The sequence below is a fragment of the Odontesthes bonariensis genome, chromosome 22 (genome assembly GCF_027942865.1).
Source record: "Odontesthes bonariensis isolate fOdoBon6 chromosome 22, fOdoBon6.hap1, whole genome shotgun sequence".
NCBI lineage: Eukaryota > Metazoa > Chordata > Actinopteri > Atheriniformes > Atherinopsidae > Odontesthes > Odontesthes bonariensis.
In genome coordinates this window covers 9390051-9396908 of record NC_134527.1, presented here as the reverse complement: position 1 = coordinate 9396908, position 6858 = coordinate 9390051, and the positions used below count along the sequence as shown (strand labels likewise).

Genomic DNA, 6858 nt, shown 5'->3' with positions numbered 1-6858 from the left:
TGGTGAGTTGATAAAGCCTGTGGTATGTTAGTCTTAGTTTTCTGTACAAATTAATACCATCCTTATGCTAATTGGTGCGGTTTTCGTGGCGCTATTACAATTACAAAGCCGGAAAATAGGCGAATGTCGAATATAAAACCAACTTCACCCCGCTACTCTGAGGCCGTTTGGTCTGAGACCTGATGCCGTTTGGTCTGAGGCCGTTTGGTCTGAGACCTGATGCCGTTTAGTCTGAGACCTGAGGCCGTTTGGTCTGAGACCTGAGGCCGTTTGGTCTGATGGCGTTTGGTCTGAGACCGTTTGGTCTGAGACCTGAGACCGTTGGGTCTGAGGCCGTTTGGTCTGAGACCTGAGGCCGTTTGGTCTGATGCCGTTTGGTCTGAGACCTGATGCCGTTTGGTCTGATGCCGTTTGGTCTGAGACCTGAGGCCGTTTGGTCTGATGGCGTTTGGTCTGAGGCCGTTTGGTCTGAGGCCGTTTGGTCTGAGACCTGAGACCGTTGGGTCTGAGGCCGTTTGGTCTGAGACCTGAGGCCGTTTGGTCTGAGACCTGAGGCCGTTTGGTTTGAGGCCGTTTGGTCTGAGACCTGAGGCCGTTTGGTCTGATGCCGTTTGGTCCAAGAGAGTCTGGCTGCAGACCTGCACTGTCAGGACCCACAGACCTGCACTGTCAGGACCCTGTTGCAGACCGTCACCTGCACTGTGAGGACCGGAAGTGCACTGTGAGGACCGGAAGTTGATTCAAAGCCTTTCAAAATAAAAGCGTGTGTATCGGAAGCACGTATTTTTAAACTATTTTAAACGCTATATTTTTCAAGAGGTCCTCACAAATGAATTAATTAGTTAACAGTATTCCCGGTCTATTGTTTTTATTTGTATTGTAAACTTTTGTTTGGTCACTGCACACATTTTCTCTTAGGCTCATATTCATAAGCCAACATCTCACAAGATGCCATAGGCCTATACTGTACATTTTATTGTATACTATAGAGTAAGTCACTGCTATTTCATTATCATTTCATTTTGACTTTATCGCACTGCTCTTTATATATATATATGTATTTGTTTCAATTAGTTTTTCTGTTGTATTATTCTGTATTTTTATCCTTAACCACCATAAATTTCATGTTTGGTTCTATGTCTATGCCAATTATGTTCTTGTGCTGCTGGAACACCTTAGTACCACTAAATAGTACCCTAACTCTTGATATCTACAGTATAATCTTAGTCAAATTATTAAGGGATCAATGAGAAAACATAAAAAGCACACCAAGTCACAACATGATCAAATGTTCTGTAGTGTTTATTCAGTTAAACATTCACAATATGACAAAAAATCTTTGTTTTTGTCGACTACCTGTTCACAAAATATCAACATGTCGTTAATATTGTGAAATATCATTTTGAAAGGCTCCAGGATCGCTTCTCTTTCATCCTCGTCCAGTTCTTCGTTCCACAACCTCCCTAGCCTGATTAACATAGACTTTCAAATCTCTTCGAGATTCTGGTCTGACCAAGACCATAACGAATACGATTCGAAATGGCCTGGTCAACCCGCCTCCCTCGGGTTGCTACTGGTTGTGGCCAGAAAAGGCTGTGCCTAAGCTTAAGCCAATCACACCACTCTTTCCTCTGACGTATGATTTAGCTACCAGCGGGGCCCGGCTAACTGGTGGATTAAACTCTTACCAAAGCCAGTAGGGAGCAAGGCGAAAACGTCTTTCCTGTCAAGAAATGATTCAAGGGCTGTTCTTTGCTCGATTTTTAACGAGAATCTCCCGTCGAACACTTTCATTGCAGCATCTACAGCAGTGTCAAAAGCTTGACGCTGCTCCATGTTGATATTGAATGAAGCGCTTCCGTGTACAATCCATGGGTTGAGTGGCAGTTCAACCACGTCACTACCTTGAACACGCCTCTACCCTGGGCCGTTGGCGCTGCTCAAAGTTGATTGCTTCCCGACAAAGTGGGTGGAGTTCCCATTTTTTCGGGAACTCGAATCCACCTGAATGAGCAGTTTGCCTGAGTAAGTGTAGCAGAGCCGAAGGTGTTGCGTCACTGCGAGGGCGGAGCCTGGGTACAACCTCCCATACTGTAGAGCAGCCTCTGCCTGTTCCTCTTCCCCCATGCCCAGAACGTCAGGCAGGTCCACTCGGGCAGACAACAGTGGTTTGTTGGCCTCAGCCCACTCTGCTGCATGTCTGCAATTTTGAAGAATGCGATCTTCAACCGAGTCCTATGGAAAAGACAGAAAGAAAGATGTCTGTCCTATAGCTGCCACACCAACAGTATCTGACCAATAGATACTGTGCAAAAGCTTACGCCTTCCACTGGTGTGTCCACATCAGCAAGTCTGGCTCTCTTGGAGACCTCTGCCTGCTGCTCTTCTTCCTGAGTACTCAACTATTAATATGAATACATGCATTATACATACTTTATACTCTTACCTGAATTTGTAGTCCAGTTTTCTCTGTCCAGTTGCCAGGATTTAGTGACTGGGATAGGTTTCTAAAAGACAGAAAGTGAGGTGTCAGATGTTCTTCACTGCAACCTACATTCCCTTCATTTTCCTTTTACCCTTTTACAAACCAAACCACAACCTGCCAGAAGTTAGAAGCGTTGGCTAATACTTATGAGTACAAACAAACAGACAAATACATTATGCTTACCTTTAAATAAAATGCCACCTTTTGTATGTGCCTCTAAGTGGCTCTGCAGCTTGGACAATTTTGTTGGTTTAAATTGTAGGCACAGAGGGCAGTGAAACAGTTTGCAACATGACGTGCAGCGTTCGATTTTTGGCGTAGTGCCGGCGGTTGTTATTGAAATGTGCATCTGTAAGAGACAAATAATGTCGTAATAAGTAAAACTAAATTATATATATATATATAAATGGCGCATTTAAGTGAGCACTATCGATACGATAACAACGCTAAAGACTAGCCAAAAGTAAATAAACCTGATTCTTTAAAATTAATATAACTTTACAGTATATAGTTATTGAAATATGCATCTGTAAGAGACAAATAATGTCGTAATAAGTCAAACAAAATTATACAAGTCAGCACTATCGATACGAAAAATGGCACATTTAAGTGAGCACTATCGATAGGATAACAACGCTGAAGACTAGCCAAAAGTTTAAAAAAAAACCTGATTCTTTAAAATTAATATAACTTTAGAGTATATAGTGTGCAACGTAACGTTCCAGTGAATAAAGACTGTTTCTGTTTCTTCGTATGAAAGAAAGAGTAGTTTTCACTCGACTTTTACTCACCTCGTCGTCTCCACAGTTCAAATGGGGAACGAAAAATACGTGCTCCTCACTTGTCGCTTCGGGTCCTCACAGTGCAGGTGACGTCACAGTGCATGTCTGCAACTAAGGGTCCTGACAGTGCAGGTCATGGGTCCTGACAGTGCAGGTCTGCAGCCAGACCCCTCTCGTTTGGTCTGAGACCTGATGCCGTTTGGTCTGATGCCGTTTGGTCTGAGACCTGATGCCGTTTGGTCTGAGGCCGTTTGGTCTGAGACCTGATGCCGTTTGGTCTGAGGCCGTTTGGTCTGAGGCTGTTTGGTCTGAGACCTGATGCCGTTTGGTCTGAATCCGTTTGGTCTGAGACCTGAGGCCGTTTGGTCTGAGACCTGAGGCCGTTTGGTCTGAGGCCGTTTGGTCTGAGACCTGAGGCCGTTTGGTCTGAGACCTGATGCCGTTTGGTCTGAGGCCGTTTGGTCTGAGACCTGAGGCCGTTTGGTCTGAGACCTGATGCCGTTTGGTCTGAGACCTGATGCCGTTTGGTCTGAGACCTGATGCCGTTTGGTCTGATGCCGTTTGGTCTGAGACCTGATGCCGTTTGGTCTGAGGCCGTTTTGTCTGAGGCTGTTTGGTCTGAGACCTGAGGCCGTTTGGTCTGAGGCCGTTTGGTCTCAGACCTGATGCCGTTTGGTCTGAGACCTGATGCCGTTTGGTCTGAGACCTGATGCCGTTTGGTCTGATGCCGTTTGGTCTGAGACCTGATGCCGTTTGGTCTGAGGCCGTTTTGTCTGAGGCTGTTTGGTCTGAGACCTGATGCCGTTTGGTCTGAGGCCGTTTTGTCTGAGGCTGTTTGGTCTGAGACCTGAGGCCGTTTGGTCTGAGGCCGTTTGGTCTCAGACCTGAGGCCGTTTGGTCTGATGCCGTTTGGTCTGAGACCTGATGCCGTTTGGTCTGATGCCGTTTGGTCTGAGACCTGATGCCGTTTGGTCTGAGACCTGATGCCGTTTGGTCTGATGCCGTTTGGTCTGAGACCTGATGCCGTTTGGTCTGAGACCTGATGCCGTTTGGTCTGAGGCCGTTTGGTCTGAGACCTGATGCCGTTTGGTCTGAGGCCGTTTGGTCTGAGACCTGATGCCGTTTGGTCTGAGACCGTTTGGTCTGAGACCTGATGCCGTTTGGTCTGAGACCTGATGCCGTTTGGTCTGAGACCTGATGCCGTTTGGTCTGAGGCCGTTTGGTCTGAGACCTGAGGCCGTTTGGTCTGAGACCTGATGCCGTTTGGTCTGAGGCCGTTTGGTCTGAGACCTGATGCCGTTTGGTCTGAGACCTGATGCCGTTTGGTCTGAGGCCGTTTGGTCTGAGACCTGATGCCGTTTGGTCTGAGGCCGTTTGGTCTGAGACCTGATGCCGTTTGGTCTGAGACCGTTTGGTCTGATGCCGTTTGGTCTGAGACCTGATGCCGTTTGGTCTGAGGCCGTTTGGTCTGAGACCTGATGCCGTTTGGTCTGAGGCTGTTTGGTCTGAGGCTGTTTGGTCTGAGACCTGATGCCGTTTGGTCTGAGGCTGTTTGGTCTGAGACCTGATGCCGTTTGGTCTGAGGCTGTTTGGTCTGATGCCGTTTGGTCTGAGGCCGTTTGGTCTGATGCCGTTTGGTCTGATGCCGTTTGGTCTGATGCCGTTTGGTCTGAGACCTGATGCCGTTTGGTCTGAGGCCGTTTGGTCTTAGACCTGAGGCCGTTTTGTCTGAGACCTGAGGCCGTTTGGTCTGAGACCTGATGCCGTTTGGTCTGAGGCCGTTTGGTCTTAGACCTGAGGCCATTTTGTCTGAGACCTGACTCCTTTGAGATGTTTTTCTGAGGTTTGATGCAGTTTTATCTGAGAATGACAGAGGTTTTTCTGAAGCTGAGGCAGTTTTATCTGAGGATGACGGATGTTTTTCTGAAGCTGAGGCAGTTTTGTCTGAAGATGACGGATGTTTTTCTGAGTCTGACACCTGAGTCTGAGAATGACAGAGGTTTTTCTGAAGCTGAGGCAGTTTTATCTGAGGATGACAGAGGTTTTTCTGAAGCTGAGGCAGTTTTGTCTGAAGATGACGGATGTTTTTCTGAGTCTGACACCTGAGTCTGAGAATGACAGAGGTTTTTCTGAAGCTGAGGCAGTTTTATCTGAGGATGACGGATGTTTTTCTGAGTTTGACACCTGACATCTGAGGATGTCCTAAAATGGACACCGTAGAAGGGAGTGGAGTTAATTACCAGGATTGGAGGGAACAGAGGAAACTATAGAATAATGATCAATGAAAAAACACTGGGAACACAAAACAAACCACAGAGAATAAAAATACAAAACTACTGGAAAAACTCAAAATACAGGTAAAAGCAGAACGCATAACCATAGATCATGACACTCTCACCCCTACTGAAACACAATTCCTGGGAACATGTCATTTAGAGGTCACTATATGATGTCTTTATTTTATTATCCTGTCATCAAAACCTGGTCTGGAATGCACTTTGATGCAGTAAATGCAAACAAAATGAAGCTATTCCTCCAGTCATACTAAAAACCCTGTAGCCTATGTATAGATGCAGATAGTTACTCTATTGATCTGAGCGGGAAATTGTTTTGCAGTGTAGCTAGAAAACATTACTTTCTCGTTGACACTGTATTTGCATCATTAATGATCCTCTTTAATCTAAGAATGCTCACCTGGAACATCAAAAGGTATTAATACACCCAATGAAATATCTAAACTTGTCGAGAAACTAAAAGACAAAAGTCTAAAAGACTGGTCATAGTTGAGATGTTGAAATTGCTGTGTGCATTGGTTTTATGAGTAAACCCCTATTCGGACGGGACTAGTTTAATTGGGGGGACCTGGGGTAAAGTAATAATAACCGGGAAATCTAGTCCCGTCCGAACGCGCCATGTCAGTAAAGATAGCGGAGTATGTTGGTAAACTTTGCCGAGAATTCTACCTCCTGTGAAACGGTCCGGAGTATCTACCATAGGTAATACTAATCCCGTGCGAATGCGACCTTCGGTAATAAGTACGGAATATGTCGCCACATCCTTTTAAAGAGAGAAACAATTAGGTGTGTCTGTTTGCAAACATGGAGGTTCTGGATGAAGCGCTGCTTGCAAGCACGCATGGTCGGCGCCATGTCTGTTTACAGATGGGGTTTACGGAAGTGTAATGAAGACGTGCATAGCATCCAGGATGTGACGGTTGTGCGTAACCAACAACTCCTCCCATGTTAGATGAATATTACAGGGATTTCTTGTCCCGTCCGAATTAATCATTTCTTCTCCCTGGCGTCGTCTGGTTAACCAACATTACCATACGTCCCTCCATTGAACTAGTCCCGTCCGAATAGGGCTTAAGACACCACTCTAAATATAACATACATCTCTCTTTGGTGTTTAAGGCAAGGCGTCTTTATTTATATAGCGCATTTCATTCCACAGGCAACTCAATGTGCTTTACATAAAGACGAGGCATTTAAAAGAAGCTGGAGTCTTGCACAACTTAAGTTGTCTTCACTTGACCTTCAATTAGTATACATTAACATTATACTATTCACATTTTGGTCTTAAATACACATT

The 6858-nt window shown here is 45.5% G+C and overlaps 1 long non-coding RNA gene across 2 annotated transcripts; it reads right to left on the bottom strand.

Moving 5' to 3' along the window:
• Nucleotides 1-1327: 1327 nt before the first annotated feature.
• Nucleotides 1328-3436, bottom strand: LOC142372618 (uncharacterized). 2 transcript variants are annotated; one of them, XR_012768285.1, is made up of 5 exons: nucleotides 3277-3436; nucleotides 2669-2834; nucleotides 2322-2507; nucleotides 2084-2235; nucleotides 1328-1459 (listed from the first exon to the last, which is right to left on the bottom strand). It is a non-coding gene; the product is annotated as an uncharacterized LOC142372618 (long non-coding RNA). The 2 variants fall into 2 exon arrangements; XR_012768284.1 differs by lacking the exon at nucleotides 1328-1459 and having other exon boundaries at nucleotides 1688-2235.
• Between the last annotated feature and the right edge of the window lie 3422 nt (nucleotides 3437-6858).